Genomic DNA, 19303 nt, shown 5'->3' on the forward strand with positions numbered 1-19303 from the left:
CGTGTTCGTCAAATTGTATTAAAAAAGCATGTAAATTGAGGGACACCTGGGTGGCTCAGTCGATTAAGCGTCTGCCTTCGGCTCAGGTCATGATCCCAGGGTCCCGGGATCGAGTCCGCATCGGGCTCCCTGTTGAGCGGGGAACCTGCTTCTCCCTCTGCCTCTGCCCCTCCCCCTGCTTGTTCTCTCTTTCTGACAAATAAATAAATAAAATCTTTAAAAAAAAAAAGTGTGTAAATTGAGTTAATAGAGGGTTGGGATTCTGACCATTCCTCTAGTTACGAAATGGCTAATAATTATCTAGCTATTCTGAGTAAATGCACATGTGGAGAATTTTGCTTCCCAGTGATTGTGAAACACAGCACTTGATTTTAAAATATTTCTGATCCAGTAAGACTAAACGACATTCTGCTCCCTTTAAAAAGATCAACTTAACCAAATTTTGCAAGCACTGACTTTCTAAATACATTTTTTAAGTTATTCTAAATTATGTGGCTGAGTTAGACTCAGAATTATAGCATCTTAAGGCACAAAACAGTGATAGCTGAAGAGAAATGCTTTCATATGTAAGGTAGAGTCTTCCAGGAATGTTTGAATTTTGCATTTATATTTCTAAAATAACCTCAGAAAGTTTAATATCAGCATGTTATGATTATCTGGGTGACCATCTATAACAATGAGAAAGATTTTGATTATCACTGGTGACATGGGTCTCTTTAATTTACAGTTATGCTTTGTTTACAAGTCTCTTAGAAACATGAACAAATAGCACTGAGACTATTTCAATGAAGAATAGCTCTTAAATCATTATAGAAGAAAAAAGTAAACTTGCATGTGCTAGTTCCAAATGCCAGAATGATTCTGATTACTTAGATCAACAGAACTAGTTAATAGGCTAGGTTTATGAAGAGAGGCTATACAGAAACATCTTCTCAATATTTAGTTTCATTTTGGGGCACCCGGGTGGCTCAGTCAAACATCTGACTTCGGTTCAGGTCATGATCTCAGGGTCCGGGATCGAGCCCCGCGTCAGGCTCCATGCTCAGCAAGAAGCCTGCTTGTCCCTCTGCCCCTCCCCTTGCTCTCTCTCTCGCTCTCAAATAAATAAATAAAAACTTTTTAAAAAAATTTAGTTTCATTTTACACAAAATATAATATGTAATCCTTAATTTCCACAGTTAGAAATTTGAAGAATTTGCTTTTAATAGTAATACATTAATAGTAACATATTTTGTGGACATTTTAGATCTCTGTATGAAAACTCCCATGATGAAATTGGTCATACTGAAAGAATGCAGGGTTGGGCAAGTTTAATTATTTGCACAATTCCAAATGAGTTAATAGTTGAGTAATAACCAAAAAAAATTAGAGATTTCTGCATAATCTGTCACTTTAAAATGTCAACTTTTACATTACCTTATATGAGAAAAATTAGAACATTTTAGAAATATCAGAAAAATCTATGGGGGTTCTTGGGTGGCTCAGTCAGTTGAGCATCTAACTCTCGATTTCGGCTCAGGTCATGATCTCGGGGTCTTGGGATGGAGCCCTGTGTTGGGCTCTCAGCTCAGCGCAGAGTCTGCTTGGGATTCTCTCCCTCTGCCTCTGTCCCTCCCCCTGCTTTCGCATGCTCGTGCTCTCTCTCTCTCTCTCTCAAATAAACAAATCTTTAAAAAAATAAGAAAAGAAAAATCTATGGATTATCACTTTGTTAGTTGTAAGTTGGGGAAGGAGGAGACACCCTGCAGAAAGTGTCAGGCACGTCAGGGTCTTCATTTTCTAACTGGATACGAGCTAGCTTATGAGCATCACATGATGAAGTGCAATGGGTGGGCTTTGAAACCAGCCAGGTCTGGGGCTGACTACAGGCTGTGCCTTTTATGAATTGTGTGATCCAAGACATGTCCTTAACCACTCTGAACTTTAGTTTCTTAATTTCAGGTGAAGAGGATAATAAGATTGACCATAGGAGTGAGAGGACTTGGTTTCTTTTCAGGCTCTCTAATTCACTCTGTAATTTTGGCAGTCACATGACTACTTCAGGCCTCCTATCCTCTAGTTAATGGAGGTTTTGGTGGTTCTCAACAGGAATGTTACTTTCCTCCACCCTGGGGGCATTTGGATATGTGTGGGGTGGGTTTGGGTTGTCACAAAAATTAAGGGAATCAAGAACGCTAAATGCCCTGTAATGAGGAGGCCAGTCCCATACAACAAAGAATTGTTCCAACAGAAAATCAACACAACCCTATTGTGAAACTAACCTAGATCATCTCTGACGTTTTCACTTGGACATTTCAACATTTTATTTTATGTCATTGTTTCTTTACAATCATCTTGGGTAAACCAGATAATTAAATGCTGTGAGCCGCCATGACACATGAGCATGTTTACCAAAATAAAGAATTGTGGGGAAAGAATTGGCTTTTTTTTTTTCCTTTGGTTGGAATGGAGTACTCAAAGTAAGTCTAAGAGCAAGTGAAATAGAAGCTTTCCTGGAAATAGTTCCTAAGTGCTCCAGGCTAACTGACCTGAGACCTTAGAGAGAAGACTCTTCCTCTGCCTCTGCTAAGACCCACCCTCTATGCTCCCACCTCCTTCCCCAGGACTGACATTTCCAGAATGACAGACTGGTGGTCAGACTGTCCGTTCCTTTCACAGGAAACTCCAGCCTCCACTCCCAGGACTACAGTATTGTTCTTTAGCCCCAAAAGACATCAGAACACATTTCTGTATCAGTACATTTACCAAATGGGGGATTCAGTCTTTAATAACACCATTTGGAGTCAGCCAAATCCCACCCAGGTCGCTTTGCTCCAAGCAAAGTTCCTTGGCACAGTCTTTCCTCCAGCATAAGGAAAGAGGAGACTGGAGCTGCGGGTGCTCCCAGACTCTTCAGGGTCTCTGCTCCTGATATGGGAGCAAGAACACATACACAGCCCCATTAATGCAAAAACAATAATAGTAAGACAGGACAACTATAACAATACACTGTGTAATCATTACATGAATGTGGTCTCTCTCTCCAAATATTGGAGCACTGACATACAAAGCATCATGTCCTGGATCTGTACTTAGAGAAGCCCCATTAATGCAAAAACAATGGGCAGCGAGGCAGCCGTGCCCACAGTAGCGACCCCATGTACAGAGACAAGTCACTTAGCGAACCCCCGTCAGGTCCAAAGGAAGGCCTTTGCTTCACCTTTCATTACAAAAGGCCTGTCTTGACTCCAGAACAAAGGGACAGCTTCTCCTGTTGTAGACCACATATCTCGGAATTCCTACCATGGCCATTGTTTATACTTTTGTAATGTTAGCACTTCATCCAGGCTTATTTGGATTCTTGCAACATTAGTGCATATTTGCACAGCGTGTCTTCTCTGCGGAGAGTGAAACTCCTCTGTGAGAAGACTGTGCCTTCAACATTTTTATATTCCACATGATATTTCAAACAGCTCCTGTGGATATCTGAAATAGTTTTTCTCCAAATCCTTTCAGGTTGCATCCTTTAAAACCTAATCTCTAGGCTTGGGAATGAAAACATAAGTCCAAATGAGGCAAACCACTGGAGGACTTTTAGAGTCCTCATCAGTTACTTTTATGCCTCTATTTCTCTCCTCCACACCAGTTCAAGAGCTCCTAGGACCCTCGAGCTAGCCAGGACACTAGATGACATCCAGCCAAACACTCACTGGAGAGATGAGTCTGCGGCTGGTGTGAGAGGTCATGTAACTTGAATGAAGTCACACGTCTATTAGCGTTTAGAGTGGGGACTGAGAAATACATGTCCAGAACCAAGACTCAGTCATTTCTTTCCTGTTTGTTGTATTGTTTCTCACCCTAGCCTTCCCATAGCTGCCGAGTCAAGAAATATTGTTAATTTGATTTCAGGAAAAAAACAACGAAAGAAAAAGGAAAGAAAGAAAGAAAAGAAAGAAGAAAGAAAGAAAGAAAGAAAGAAAGAAAGAAAGAAAGAAAGAAAGAAAGAAAGAAAGGAAGAAAGAAAGAGAAAGAAGAAAGAAAGAGAAAGAAGAAAGAAAGAAAAAGAGAGAGAGAAAGAAAAAAAGAAGGAAGGAAGAAAAACAGCTCTAGACTCAGGAATAAACATGTAAAGAAATTCAGTCACAAGTTCCTGATAAATTCTAGCAACAAACCTATCCATCTCTGTGGCAAGCTTGAGAATTCTGATGCCAGTAAACCCAAGTCACTCCCAACAGGCATATTTAGAAAAGGAAGAATGCAGGCGGGAGCCAGACTGCTGAAAACAGAAAATGAGGGTAGACCACAGAGTCTTCAGTGAAAACTCAGGAAGGTAAAGGAAGCGGAGAGAAGCCTACTTCCTCAGGATTGGGCTCTGGGATTGTATAGAAGGAAGGAACTAAGACATCTATGAGAGGGCTTGACAGCCAGGGCTGAGCAGAGACACAAGGCGCCCCAGGAAGGCCAACAATTTGGCATGTCACCAAATCAACGCTATTTTTTAAAATGGTTCAACATTGATTTAGTGAGGTTAAGGTTAGGGTCCTTTTATTCTTTCTTTTTTTTTAAGATTTTATTTATTTATTTGAGAGAGTGGGAGCATGCGTGGAGGGGGAGGGCAGAGGGAGAGGGAGAAGCAGACTCCCCGCTGAGCAGAGAGCCCTACACGGGGCTCAATCCCAGGACCCCGGGATCACGACCTGAGCCAAAGGCAGACGCTTAACTGACTGAGCCACCCAGGCGCCCCTAGGGTCCTTTCATTCTTAAAAAGTACATATAACCCCTCCTCCTCCTTCTGCTTCTCTTCTCTTTCCTTCTCAAACCATTCAGTCCAAAAGCTACCAGATGAGGCAGGAAAAGGAGAGAAGAGAGAAGAAGCCATGGTGGCCCAGAACGGAATGTCAGCTCAGCCAGGGCAATGCAGTATCTGCACACGGGGGCAGGGGGTGCATTAGAACTCTGTATGAGGAGCAGGCATCCTTTGGAGGTGGGGGGCCGCCAGGCCAGGGTGCTGGGGCAAGGGGGAGAAGGGTATCTTTGTGGAGGGGCAGCCAGGCAAGGGGTACCCACACTCTGGAGTGAAGAGGGCATCTGGGCAGGACAAAGAGTGGCAGACTGGTTGATCGAAGGAGTACAGTACAGTTGTCCCACTTTATCCGTGGGGGATATGTTCCAAGACCCTCCCAATGGATGCCTGAAACCACAGAGAGTACCAATCCTAGATATACTATATTTTCTCCTGGCCACACATACCTGTGAAAAAGTTTAATTTATAAATTAGGCACAGTAAGAAATTAGCAACAATAATAGTAAGACAGGACAACTATAACAATACACTGTGTAATCGTTACATGAATGTGGTCTCTCTCTCCAAATATCTTACTGGGGCGGAGGCATGGTGCCAGACCATTAGGCAACTAGGGACCTTCTGACAATAGTTTGGAAGGAGGATCGTCTACTTCTGGACCAAAGCTGACCATGGCCAACCAAAGCCCAAGAAAGGGAAACCTCCGATAAGGGGGGACAACTGTAAAGGTAATGGAGCCAGGCTTCTCATGCAGAAGAGAAGTACAAATATGGGAAGGAAGGAACTTTTATGGTGATGGATTCCAATTGGAGGTATTGGCGTGAGGTCATGAGTTTCAATAAACATCAGATACAGAAATTAATATAAATTTAAGTGTGTGTATCTGTACATACATATATCAAGAGAGACAGGGACAGAGAGAGAATCTGCCTACTAAAGGGGACTGGGAGCAACAATACTCCAGTAACAGTGAGTACACCCAGTACCCAGATCTTGAATCCTAATCACCACTGGTCACTGAAGAGAACCAGGGCTCCCCGAGGAAATGGCCGGCCCACCCCCAGGCTGGGGCAGGGACAGTGGAAGATGAGGCTGGAACATCTGGAGCATCTGAGGCCAGAAAGCACCAAGTGCTCAGAGAATGAGGGGACATGCCAGAAAGGACACAGAAGCCAGCCTGAATGGGGGCCGAAAGGGGGACAGTTGATCAAGATAAGTTATGGTAATCACAGATTCTTACCCAAACACGTGAACCCATACTCATACTGGAAAAACACAATCAATGAATTGTCAGTTCAATGAGGTACAGGATGTATATGTCTCCCCACAAAAATACTGACTAATCACAAAGAGGAAAAGAAAAGTCTCAGAGGTAAAAATGTTCCGTGGGGTACTTACAGCTTTCCTGTGTGATTGCTTCCAAATTATATCTTTTAAAAGTGCATGAGATGGGGCGCCTGGGTGGCTCAGTTGGTTAGGCGTCTGCCTTTGGCTCAGGTCACGGTCCCGGGGGTCCTGGGATCGAGTCCCTCGTCGGGCTTCCTGCTCAGCGGGGAGCCTGATTCTCCCTCTCCCTCTCCCTCTGTGTTCTCCCTCTTTCTCTCTCTCTCAAATAAATAAATAAAACCTTAAAAAAAAAGTGCACGAGAAACGCGAATTCAATTCTGACTGAAATGTAGTCAGTGGTCTGAAAAAATCCAACAGAATGTTTCCAGCTTTTGTGGTAGTTGTTTCCCGTTGGAATTTTCTAATCCTAGCCAATTATTGGGAGGCTTATTAAATAATAAAAGAAAGCCGTCCTCCATCATTTATTCCATCCACACGAAGCTCCCTATGCCATGCTTTCCTTGGTTTGCGGATCCCAGTTGCTGGGACGGCTCACTGTTAACTGGCTGGATGGACTGTGTGTGGGCATCGCAAGAACAGTCCGGAGACACAGCTTGGCACTCCAGTTATTTTATTTCTACTCATAGGTGCCATCTGTCTGAACCAATTTCCCAGTGCACTACTGCCTTCCCGTGCTGCATCGGCCCTGCTCCCACCACCCTCCAGGCTCTGTGGGGGGCATCACCCCTGGAGCCACCGTGAGTGTGGGAAATGACTCAACAGTCCCCACTCGCTGACTATTTGGATGGACACAGATGCAGAGGAAGAAACATGTCTCTTACTATACAAGCTATCTCAGCAAAGATATTTGCATGCATATTGTTTCAAGTGCAGAAGAAAGACCCTAAAAAGTTTCTGTCAAGCACATTTAAATTATCTGTAGCATATCCATATTAGTATTTTAGGATGTATGAAGTGCTATGGATAATCCCTCTCAGAGCAGCCATGTATGGTTGGGCAGGTTGTGCCCTGCACAAGGGCACCTGGCCAACTGAGGCTGTGTCCACCCAGAGAAAGGGGTGCATTTTAAATTTTGCACAGAGCTTCTGTATGGCCTAGCAGCAGCCATGAATGTATTACCTATACTGCTCTAAACTTAGTGAACAACAATAAGAAATTGTATAAAAACCTTTATATGTTCACTTCTGACTCCACTACCTCAACTCCTTAAAATCTTGTTTTTCAACTATAAATTCTCCTTCCGTGCAGAGTGTCAGGAACCTCTCCTTGCAATTTGGGAAGACTGGAGAAATAGTACAACATGGGACGTGCAGAGAGAAGAAAAGTACAAAGTGCTAGGTGACTGGAAAAGAAAAGACACAGGAAGATTGTATCAAATTTCTAAACAGCAGTTGCTTTTAAACTTGCCTGTAACATTGGGGATAAGGCAGAAATGTAGCCCTGGGGAAGCTGCATTCTTACATCGTTATTTGGATGATGTCCTATCAAAATTCAAAATGATTGTAGTGAAAAGATAATTCCATATTCATTATAAAAATTTTACCTAGCATATGTTTCCATCTAGTTCCAGAGAGAAAATTCATGTCTATTGCATAAGTCCCTGGGGGAAAAAAAAATCTGGAACATTGACTTTACCCTGCTAAAAAGCAAGTTCATGCCGGAACTCTACTAGAGAGGTTCTTAGTAAGAATTAGTGTTGGTAAGGGGCACCTGGGTGGCTCAGTCTGCCTTCGGCTCAGGTCATGATCCCAGGGTCCTGGGATCAAGCCCTGCATCAGGCTCCCTGCTCAAGGGGCGGAGCGGGGGGGGGGGGGGGGGCGGCCTGCTTGACCCTCTCCCTCTGCCTGCCCCTCCCCCCCACTTGTACACTCTCCCTCCCTTTCTCTCTCTCTGCCAAATCAATAAATAAAATCTTTTTTAAAAAAGCATTGAAAAGAGAATTAGTGTTGGTAGACAAACAAAAACCTTATCCCCTTTTCAAGTGGGATCTTGTATAAGAGGAAAACAAGAGAATACATTCTCACTGGCCGTGCTAAGTAGACAGACAAGCAGGCAGAGGACTAGCTGCAGCATTGGAATTAAAGACCCGAGGTTCCAGCAGTAACTCGGGGTACAGCACTGAAAATCTACAGATCACTCACTGGCTCGGTATGGAGTTTGACCGCATAACGGGACTAATTCAAATCTCTTTTTAACATTATATTATAGATAAAAAATATTGCTTCAAAAAAAAACTAACCATTATGTCTTATGCTTAGATTTTTTCATTATTACTTTATTATCGAATATTTCAACATACACTAAAATACTGTAGTATATTATACCACTTAGCTATAATAAATATTCTCACTTTGCCATATTCACTTCAGTTTTTTGCTGTTCAAGAAATGAAACTTAGCAGTGCGACTACTGTCTCCTCCGTGGCCTTAGCCAACGTCATTTCCTCCCTCCAGTCCAGAGTAGCCCACTATCCTGAAGCTGAAGTGTTTCCATCCCGAGCATATTTTTAAACTTTTACCTCCTAAGTACATGAACAATATTATTCTATAACTTGGGGTTTTTTTTCACTTAATATTATATTTTTAATATTTTTCCATATTCATGTACAGACTTGTGCTTATTACCATAGGGTGTAGGAATAGTTTAAGTATTCTGCTACTGAAGGAAATTTTAGTTGTTTGCAGTTTTTCACCATTCCAACCAAACAGTGATGAATAGTCTCATGCATTTTTCCTGGAGAACAGGCATGAGAATTTTTCCAGAGACCTATCCATCCCATTTGCTTTTCCATAAAGCTTGCTTAAATATAGCAGATTTATATGACTGCAGCTAGCGACAGGTTGCCAAGAAATTCTCCCCTTCGTGGAGGAAATCATAATGGTCGGTGAGGGCTCTCTGGGTGACCTGGGCCTCTACCATAGACAATGACTCCCACATCCCACGTTGGGGAACAGCGGGGACCCTCCAGCCCCATCATCCTCCACAGGGAGAGCTAAAACATGCAGGGCATGCAGCTTTCATCCTGCAGGTACCCAGGCTGGTGCTTAGGAAACCCGGAACCGGAGAAGCCCTGTGGAAATGATGTATGCATGTGACAAACAGCCAAAGCTGTTGGAGGTTTAAAAGTGAACATGACACTGTGGTGGGCAGGTTCATGGCTCCCCAAAGATTTCCACATCTAATGCTTGAAACCTGTGAATGTGTTTCCTCGCATGACAGAAGGGACCATGAAAGTATGATTAAGTTAAGGTCCCTTGAGAAGAGGCGATTATCCTGGATTATCTGGAAGGGGCTGGGGTCCCATGTAATCACAAGGGTCCTTAACGAGGAACACAGGAGGGTCAGAGTTAGACGCTGGAACATGCTAGGCTGCTGGCTTTGAAGGTGGAGGAGGGGCCACCAACCAAGGAACGTGGCAGCCTCTAGAAGCTGGACAGGGCAAGGAAAGGGATCCTCCCCCCGAGCCTCCAGGAGGAACACAGCCTTCCCAACACCTTGATGTTAGCCCAGTGATCTTGGCCCAGTGCCTCCTTCGGGGCTCCAGAACTGAGAGGTAATAAATTTGTGTTGTTTTAAGTCGCTGAGTTTGTGGTAATTTATGACAGTGGCGGCGTGAAATGAACAACAGCAAAGGTGGAGGGGGACCCACCTTGTCGAAACTCACAAAAAAGGAGGCGCACCACACCCTCCTGGTCCGAGAACCAGAGCGGCCAATACCACGACTAACCTGCAGAAGAGTGTCCTTCAGAACCCCAGCCGCGAGTGCTCCCCGCAGAGCCCCACTGGGGATTTGGCAGCCCATTCCTGCAAGGAGTCAATGGCCTTTAGAATTTGTGGGTGTGGTGGGCTGCAGTAAATCGGTGTGTTGTTTGTGTGATCTTTCCCATCCAGGAATTGGAGGAAACACTCTGGTATCACTTGCTCCCTAGTCAACCCCTGATGTTGGAATCTGAGGTCTTGTCTCCCTGTTCTATGTCTGAGGGAGGCTCCCTGGGATCCACCCGCCCGGGATCCTGCTCTCTGATCCCAGTGGGCACATCCAGACCTTGCTCTGAGCTGGACCACGTCCTGCATGCTTGGACTCCTGGCTGTGCCCTCTACTTAGATTGGAAACCTCTGGACACAGACTCCTGATGAGTCCCATCTGAGCACGTCTATCTATGCTCTATGACAGATTTGGATCTCACTGCCCCATTCCCTGGACTTGTGACTTGGTTTTGTTTTTTGTTTTTTGTTTTGTTTTGTTTTGTTTTAAAGATTTTATTTATTTATTTGAGAGAGAGAGAATGAGAGAGAGCACATGAAAGAGGGGAGGGTCAAAGGGAGAAGCAGACTCCCCGCCAAGCAGGGAGCCCAATGCGCGACTCGATCCAGGGACTCCAGGATCATGACCTGAGCCGAAGGCAGTCGCTTAACCAACTGAGCCACCCAGGCGCCCGTGACTTGGCTTTGTTTGTCCTCCAGGTTGGTCTGATCTCTGAGACGCAGACCTTGACATGACTAACTCTTGTGACTTTTTTACAAAGCACACTGCCTGGCCAGCCATGCCACTAGTTAGATTAGTGCCCCCATTAAATGGAGGGGCTTTCTCTTCTGCAAGGAGCCAGCAATAAATTGACAACCTATTTCAGAGCCAGGGACGGTGTTGGCCGCTCTAGATACATAGTCCATTCGATCCTAAAAGATCCCAGGGTGAGTCAGAATTCAGGATACCAATGCCCCAGGCTGCTGCTTCTGGAAAACACACCTTCCTTCTTTCAGAGACCTGCTCCCCTCCTCCCCCACCATGAAGACCATGTTGGTAGAGTGGATGTGGCCAATCACGTCCTCCACTCCTCCAGCCACAGTAGCAGTATGTGAGCTGAGCTCATGAGAACACCTCCCCCTCCTGCCCACCAAGACGGGGTGTGTGACCTCAAGTCGGCTAATCGTAGCCCTTCTCCAGAAGGTTTTCAATAGAGCATTATAGGGGAGGATCCCTTTCCTGGTAAAGAGGTGAGGAGCAGGCTAAAAGGTGAGACCCTGGTCTCTAATCTCACTGGGAAAGCTGGCTGAAGAGAACGAAACAGACCCAAGGACACAAGAGTCACACTAAGAAAATAAACTTTCACAGCACTGAAGTCCCTGGAGATGCACAACGCACGGTGCTTCCAGGTGTGGGCTCGGAGTCAGACTACCTGGGTAACCTTGGGCAAGAACGCCTCGCAACCTGAGTTCCACATCTGTAAAAAGATAATAATAGTACGTAACTCATGGGGTTGTTGTGAGGATTGAACGAATTAACACATGTGAAGCATGGTGAACAGTGCTTGGCACGTGGTCATCTCACAACAAATAGTAACTGTTATAAGCTGCCGCACCCGTGTCCTGCCTTCCGTTTGGTTACCCGAGCAAATGTCTAAGCTAGCGTTGGGTCTCTGTTATTTACAACTGAAGAGTCCTGAGGGGTGTAGTCATGATTTTTCTAAATTCCTGGATCCCATGAGATGCTTAGGAGAAAGAGTTTCCATAGATAAGTTTGAGCCACTCTTGGAGATTCCTTGTGTTCTCATTTATACAGCTCCCCTCTTTGATAATCTCATTATATGTAAATATAGTAAAGGCTCTGAGTGACCCTACGACTAAAAAGCCAGTAGAACTTTATTCAACCTGGCCCTTCCCAAACTTAATTTTTAACTCTGTTTCTTTGCTTCTTTCCCGGGATCCTTGTTTTTTATTCTACAAAATTAGCATTCCACAAAATACACTTTGGTGTGATGAGCAGAACATAAAGATGAGAAAGCCGAAGGATATGCTGTGGGACAAGGTGAACCCACATCTGTTTGAATCTAGAATATACACCCTTGGGACACCTGGGTGGCTCAGTCAGTTAAGCTTCTGCCTTTGGCTCAGGTCGTGATCCCAGGGTCCTGGGATCGAGCCCCACGTCAGGCTCCCTGCTCCACTCATGCTCTCTGTTGTTATCTCTGTCTCTCTCTCTCAAATAAATAAATAAATAAAATCTTAAAAAAAAATAGAATATACACCCTTTCCATGGTTTTGAACACATACACACAGAAACACAACGTAAGTATCACTCACCATTTGGAAGGTAAGTGTTCGACATACTGGTTTTGAGTTTGCTTTTCTCTTTCACGTGTTACTTGGCCAGAGAACAAAGTTTTGAGCGCTTGCTCTTATAGATTCATATATACCATGCAAAATGAAGTGGAATTAAATCTTTCTAAGACAATCTTGAATAAAAATGACCTGGGACATGCATAGCCTCTTCTCTGAAAAATTATAAGAAAGATGGCTTTTCTTTTTGGGTCGCCAGAGCCCATTACAGAAGAAACACTAGCTTGGATGATGTTTTCATTCTAATCCACACCATCGGATACCTTTGTCTTCATTTGCAGGAGGGCCAAATTATTGCACAAGTTCTCACATGTCCCTCTGGACCAAACTCTAGCTTCTGATTATGCAAAGCTATGTTATCGAATCTGGGCAATGGATATTATTCCTGTTATCATTATTACTGTTGTGGGTTGGTATTGATTGTTGGGCCCTAAGAATTGTCAGGGGGGACTTTTGGGCCAAATGAGAGACCCAGTTCCCTCTGGCAGCCATACAATCTAAATTAGACTGAGTTGTATAACAGTTTTAGGCATCTGATATGGGACTTGCCAAATTTCATGGCTTCAGGCACACGGAATGCACATCCCTGTTCCAGGGAGGCTAAATATTTTTCCAAATCAGTAGATAAAACAAACTCCCTGACCTCAACTTACTTCCTGGCGCCTGGTGTCCTGAGTAGCTGATGAAGAGTGTCTGTCTGCTATCAAGTGACGGGACACATTCAGACTGACTCCTGCCCTCAAGACCATGTGGGACCTGATCCTGTCTCCATCTTCGGAGCTGAGCTTTTGGCCACAACTTAAAGATCTAAGTCCAGAGGGCAATGGGCCAGGGTTAGATACCATTAAATGCCATTGAATCAGCCTTGCAGGGCAACTGTGGCTTCTTAGGGCATGAGGCAATGCGCTACAGCTGGACGCCGATGAGAGCCTGCGATCACAGACCCCAGGGAAACCAAGCCTCCCACGTCAGATCTGAACTGGAGAGGTGGCCACACCGCTGTCTTAAGTAAATACACGCACAGATTTTAGACCTCCCAGTGCCAGCCAAGGAGGGAGTAAATCCACTGAAGGGAACCTGAAGCTTCTGACCCCAGGGCTTGGTTGGGTAGACACCTGCACTATTTGGCAGTGACATCTACTGACTGTATCAGACACCACCCGCCACCTTACGTGTCAAACGAGAATTAGCGAAGCTTTGAGGACTCAACGGAAGGCCAAAGGGGGCAGGGGGCAGGGAGGATTTCCCATGGGTGGTCCAGAGAGAGATCAGTAGAGAAGGGGCAGCACAGATATTAAAAAGCATTGTCGAGTGTTCCAGACAATAAAAAGGAATTTCCTACCACCACTAAGTCCTCGGAGGCTTCTCAGGAGAGCTACTATAAATGGGCCAGGCACTGTTTTGGAGGCTTTCTGGGTCCATCCGCTCATCTCCGCGGCACTTCCCTGGAGGTCTTCCCTGCAGTCAGTTGCATTTGCCTGGTAGACTCTTGGGCATCTGCACTGCTGTACCTAGGTATGCTTTTCTCCCCACTTTCTCCTCTCCCTGCCCCAGCCTCCTGCGAATAAGCTATATTTGATCAAAAGCCTGGATTCCTCTCTCTTCTTTTTACTGAGTCATCGAAATAACTTTTTTTCTGACATCTGCTGAACCCAGCGAGCCCTGCAGCCAGAGTCCCCCCTCGCGTCCTACTTTATATATGGAAAGACACGGGACCCCACTTCATTCCAAACTGCCCCAAACCTCCCAGCCACCCCTTTTCCCGCAAAGGCCACCAAGCGGCCAGTGCCAGTGAGCGGGCTGCTTGAGGGGGCTGCTCATCCCACCGTAGGTCCCGACTGTGCACCCTGGAGAGCAGGGAGAGTGTCCCTTCCCACTTCTGCATCCCTCAGTCCTACCTGGAGGCCTTTAATAAATGCTTACTGTATGAATGAATGATTGAGAGGCCTGTTTTAATTCATGGACACCAGTGGATTGAAAAGGTTCTGCTCAGAGCTACCCTCATGCCCAAATACTCAAAATTGGAAACACGGAAATTAAACATTTTCAAAGAAAAATTGAGTCTGGCTTCCTGGTCTTTTCTATCATTGTCTATTTTTTTTAATTAAAATAAATTTTTAAAGAAGGAACTCCTTGGGGCACCTGGGTGGCTCAGTCGGTCAAGCCTTTGGCTCAGGTCAGGATCCCAGTGCCCTGGGATCAAGTCCCACATCCGACTCCCTGCTCGGCGGGGAGCCTGCTTCTCCCTCTCCCTCTGCCGTTCCCCCTCCCGACACTTACACCCTCTCTCCCTCTCTCTCAAATAAATAAACTCTTTAAAAAATAAAATAAAATAAAAAAGGAACTCCTTTTGAACATTTGTCTCAACTAAGATCACAACACAGTGTCCTAAGTTCTGTAATTTTCTCTTTAGGGAAGTTGGTTTCAGTTCTTCAAGGGAATGCTCAAAGAGGAATCCTGCGCACTGAGAGTCAGGAGCTGAATCAGGAATTGGCATCGCCTCCCAGATCTTAGACTGGGGGCCTGCTTTGAAGAGTGACAGCAGAAGGCTGAGAATTATAGTTGCGATTGAGTTAGGAAAATAACCTTGGCTTTCACTGCTAAAAAAAAAATTCTCCTTTCCTACATGAAAGCATTTTCCATCATTTTTATTTGGTAGATAAAATGCATGTATGGGAAACAGTGCTTTTTAAATGTTGTAACCAAGATTAGCTGCTCAGAACATCTACATGTAAATATGCTGTTTTAGTCCTTTTGTTATTGTTTAGTCCTTTTGTTATTGTTCTAACAACAATATTATTATTGTTATTACTTTTCCTCTGGGGAAAGAGGCATCTCAACAAACCTCCAAGGGGAAAGGGACTCCGGGTTCCAAAGGCAATAACTTCTTTTCGCAACTACTGGGGGGCCTATCAGGATTTTAGGGTGGGTTTTCATGCTGTCGGAGGTTGTTGAGTAATTATGAAAATTAAACTCTGCAAGCAAGATGTGGTAGAATTATTTGATCTCATCCCTTCTGACTTCTTTTTGGGGGGCACTGGACGTCTGTCACTTGGAAGGGAGAAAGATACAGGAGTGAAGAGATGGAATGAAGCGGAGATCATCTAGCACCCCGACAAAAAGATGGCATGTGAACCATTTATTCCACCAAGGGTGTCTGGCACACCTCGGTGCTTAATCTGGAGCACTAGGAAGATAAAGATGACTCACCATTTAGCCACATCCATGGAGACAAAGGGGTGATAATTGCCAGCCAAGGGCTGACCTGTTAGAAAATGCCGAGAGGCACACTGGTACGTCGTCGTGCTGGGGTTCTGCCTCCACGGCTTCTCCTGCAGAGGGGCGGTCACTGCTGGTGTGACCAGCAAGGGGGGAAATGGGAAAGAGAAGAAAAGTTGCTTAGGCATTCTCTCTTGGGATAGCATTTGGAAGGTTAGGTATCTTTAATACCCCAGGAACTAGGAAGCAAGGCGGCTCACTCTAGTGGACCCCAAACAGAGAAGACTTGGCCCAAGGATTATCGTGCTTCCTATAGCGGTCAGTAATTCTCTGCCTTTTGTCACTTCCTGGCTCTCAGGAAAGTCTCTCTTAAGTGACATAACCTTGGCTCAGCTGTGCTGTAGGCATGCGTGGAAAGGTCATGCCGCCCTGTTTAGGCCGGTTTTGTTAAAGGGGAAATGATACTCGCCGCTCTCACCACTCCCCCCAGGCAGCATGGAGTTGGCGGCAGGAATGCATATAAGAGGACCCCCCCCACACACAGCGCAGTGGAACGTGGGCGACAAACAAGAGGCCATAGGATCCAGCGATGCCTCCTCTCCAGGAGATTCTCTTTCCAGGGTTAACCTAGAAGGACCTGGTTTGTTTGTTGGTTTGTTTTTATTAAATTAGGGGAGGGGGACAATTACTTTCAGGCACTACTGTTTCCTAGATGAAATGATCTGATATCTAAAATGAAAGAAGTTGTTATAGACTGAATTTTGTCCCCCCCCAAATTCATATGTTAAAACCCTAACCCCCATTTCAACTGTATTTGGAGAAAGCCCTTTAAAAAGGTAATTATAGTCAACTGAGGTCATAAGGGTGGGGCCCTAATCCTACAGGACTGGTGTCCTTATAAGAAGAGAAAGAGGGGCACCTGGGTGGCTCAGTCAGTTAAGTGTCTGACTCTTGATTTGAGCTCAGGTCATGATCTCAGGGTCATGAGATCGAGCCCCATGTCGGGCTCCGCACTCAGCGGAGAGTCTGCTCCTCTCCTTCTCTCTTGCCCTCTGCCCCTCCCCCCATGCTCTCTCTCTCTAAAATAAATGAATAAATAAAATCTTAAAAAAAAAGGAAGAAGAGGAAGAAACACCAGAGAGCTCTCTCTGGTGAGCCACAGAGGTGGTGGTCTACAAGCCAGGGAGAGAGGACTCACCAGAAACCCACCCTGACAGCACCTTGACCTTGGACTTCTGGCCTCCAAAACTGTGAAAAAAATAAATTTCTGTTGCTTAAGCCACTTGGGCTGTGGTATTTTGTCCTGGCAGCCCAAGTGGACTAACACAGGAGGCAAGGCCCCTGGCTCCCAGAATAGCCTTGCGCTTTGCTGAGGTGACTGTTAAAACACTGTATTCACAGATGTGAGTTCTCTGAGGACTTTTCCTCTGGGGAAAGAGGCATCTCAACAAACCTCCAAGGGGAAAGGGACTCCGGGTTCCAAAGGCAATAACTTCTTTTCACTTAGCAGCATTTTCTTTTCCAGAAAACATCCACATTCTGAGAGAGGATTTAATTCTTGTATCTGCAAACCCCTTGTCGGTATTTTATATTATTACTCAGCAAGTTCTGTATTCCTGTTTGTCTCCTGCAGTAACTTCCAAATGCTTAGCATGTTGCCTGGAACACCCCAGGCCCTCGGTCATTATTTGTCAACTGCCATTGAACTTCAGAAGGAAATATCAAAGACTGCATTTCTGAGTTTCAAACTTGCTGAGGGCAAGAATGAAAGTGTTGAATTTATCCTTATATCCCAACCCCAGGGCACGTAAGAGAGCGTATACAATAGTCACTCCATAAATGTTGCCTCCAGTGAAATTTGACACTTACAAAAACTCAGCCATTGTAAATATCTGGTTGAAAACTGCCAATTCTACTTTCATTTGGATGAAGTTTGCTCACGTTTGCCTCAGTTTGACTCAGGTTTCTCAATCTGGCTTATGCAATACTCCTGGCATCATGGGGGAAAGCATCGTAAAGCGTCAGTGTTAATATAATCAGCAGAACGTCTGAGTCGTAACTAAGACATAACCCAGGAATTTGAAACGCAAATAAATCATTTTTCTTGAAGTATCTGAACCAAAACACGTAGTAAATACGATCCAGTAATACATATGGTTAAAGAGACTGGAACTTTAATATATAGCAATTGGGGGGCACCTGGGGGGCCCAGTCCATGAAGAGTCCAACTCTTGATCTTGGCTCAGGTCATGATCTCAGGGTCATGAGATAGAGCCCCACATCAGGCTCCACGCTCAGGGTGGAGTCTGCTTCAGATTCTCTCCCTCTGCTCATCCCTCCCACTCGTGCATGTGCAGTCACTCGCACGCTCTCTCTCTCTCTGAAATAAATAAATAAATCTTAAAAAAAAAAATCTAGCAGGTTTTTTTGCAGTGTTGAATTTATAAAACAGATCCCTTCTTTGTGATGCACTTTACTTTTAATAATTTGAAAGCTGTCTCTAACCCTTATATGGTCAGAACTGGTTGAATTGAATACAGATAACGTTCATCATAGAAGAGCAGGACAATTATTCATTGAGATTATTGACATCTCTATAACTAAACTAAATCTCTCCCTCGCCCCACCCCACCCCGCCATCCATTCCTTCCCCTGAAATGTTAGCATGGTTATTTCAAGATGCTTTCCTGTGCCAGGGCTTTGGGGCTGTACAATGAAGATTTGGGGACAACTAGACAGCTGTGTGCACTGGGGCAAGGAAACCCTTCTGTCCCCCCCGCCCCCCCGCCTGTGGATGAGCCACACCACACTTATAAAATGCTGACATGGGGAAAACTGGGTTCCAGGGGCAAATCACGGCCTCTGATCAGAGATTCTTCCTCGAGGGATGCCAATCCCTGGCCACCTTCTCCATCAGCCTGTGTTCATATTGGAAGCTTCTCTGACTTTTGACCTTTAAAAGAAAAAAACCAGACAAATGTGTTTTGTTTTTTGGTTCCTTCTTACTCCTACCACCATCTTCTTCATTCAGTCTGCCTGTTTCTAGAAGTTCACCCCCAAGTTCTGGCCTCCTGCAGCCAACATTCCCACAGCCCCCTCTCCACATGAGGCTGATCCCACAGAAGCTGTTTCGGGTACAGTGGTTTGGTCCAACTGCAGAATTTGAAATTGGTGGCTCATGGACTATGTCAAGGCTCCCACGTGGTGAGGTTTTTGGCTTTTCAGTTTTTGCTGTTTTTAACCTATACAATGTTGACTTTTTAGAAATTCATTTATCAATGTCAAAACAGAAAAAAAGAAAGATCTGCCCTCCCTCCCCCCCCACCCCCACCGGGACCTACATTTCCAAATGGCAAGCATTAGCTAAAGCCAAGTAATGGCTGGTCTTGGGACAAGGCACAGACTCCTGAGTTGGCCCAGTGCCCACCCTTCCTCAGCTCACCCACCAGCGCACTCACTCTCTTTACCCACCCGGCCCCTGAGGGCCGGTCAGTCCACGATCTCTCGTCTGTATCAGGACACCGACGAGCAGATCCTGGGAGCCCAGTAATGGCCATCCCACACCCCCAGGGCGGCTAGTCTGAACCTATGTTTCCAAAAGAGCTGCCACTAACTGCACGTGACTACCGAGCACCTGATATGTGGTTAACGTGACCACAGCAGACTTTACAATGTTTTTATTTAATTTTTCATAATTGTTTAATAGCATAAAGTTCTACTGGACAGTGCTGGTCTAGACCAAGAGAGATCCTAACACTGAAAGATTCTGTCCGCCATGGGCACATGTCAGTCTGTGACTTTCCGTGGGGTCAGAGCAGGCATCTTCATTCTGGGGGC

At 45.1% G+C, this 19303-nt stretch overlaps 1 long non-coding RNA gene across 1 annotated transcript in view; it reads right to left on the reverse strand.

Annotated features, from left to right (window-relative positions):
- LOC135365449 (uncharacterized) overlaps positions 1–15819 on the reverse strand; it is a 32067-nt gene extending 16248 nt beyond the window's left edge. Inside the window, exon 1 of the long non-coding RNA XR_010413337.1 lies at positions 15458–15819. This is a non-coding gene — a long non-coding RNA (uncharacterized LOC135365449). The remainder of the gene's footprint in view (positions 1–15457) is intronic.
- Between the last annotated feature and the right edge of the window lie 3484 nt (positions 15820–19303).

Source organism: Mirounga angustirostris, unplaced genomic scaffold (genome assembly GCF_029215605.1).
Source record: "Mirounga angustirostris isolate CCGP_5_RB_7025 unplaced genomic scaffold, mMirAng1.0.hap1 SCAF_7, whole genome shotgun sequence".
Classification (NCBI taxonomy): domain Eukaryota; kingdom Metazoa; phylum Chordata; class Mammalia; order Carnivora; family Phocidae; genus Mirounga; species Mirounga angustirostris.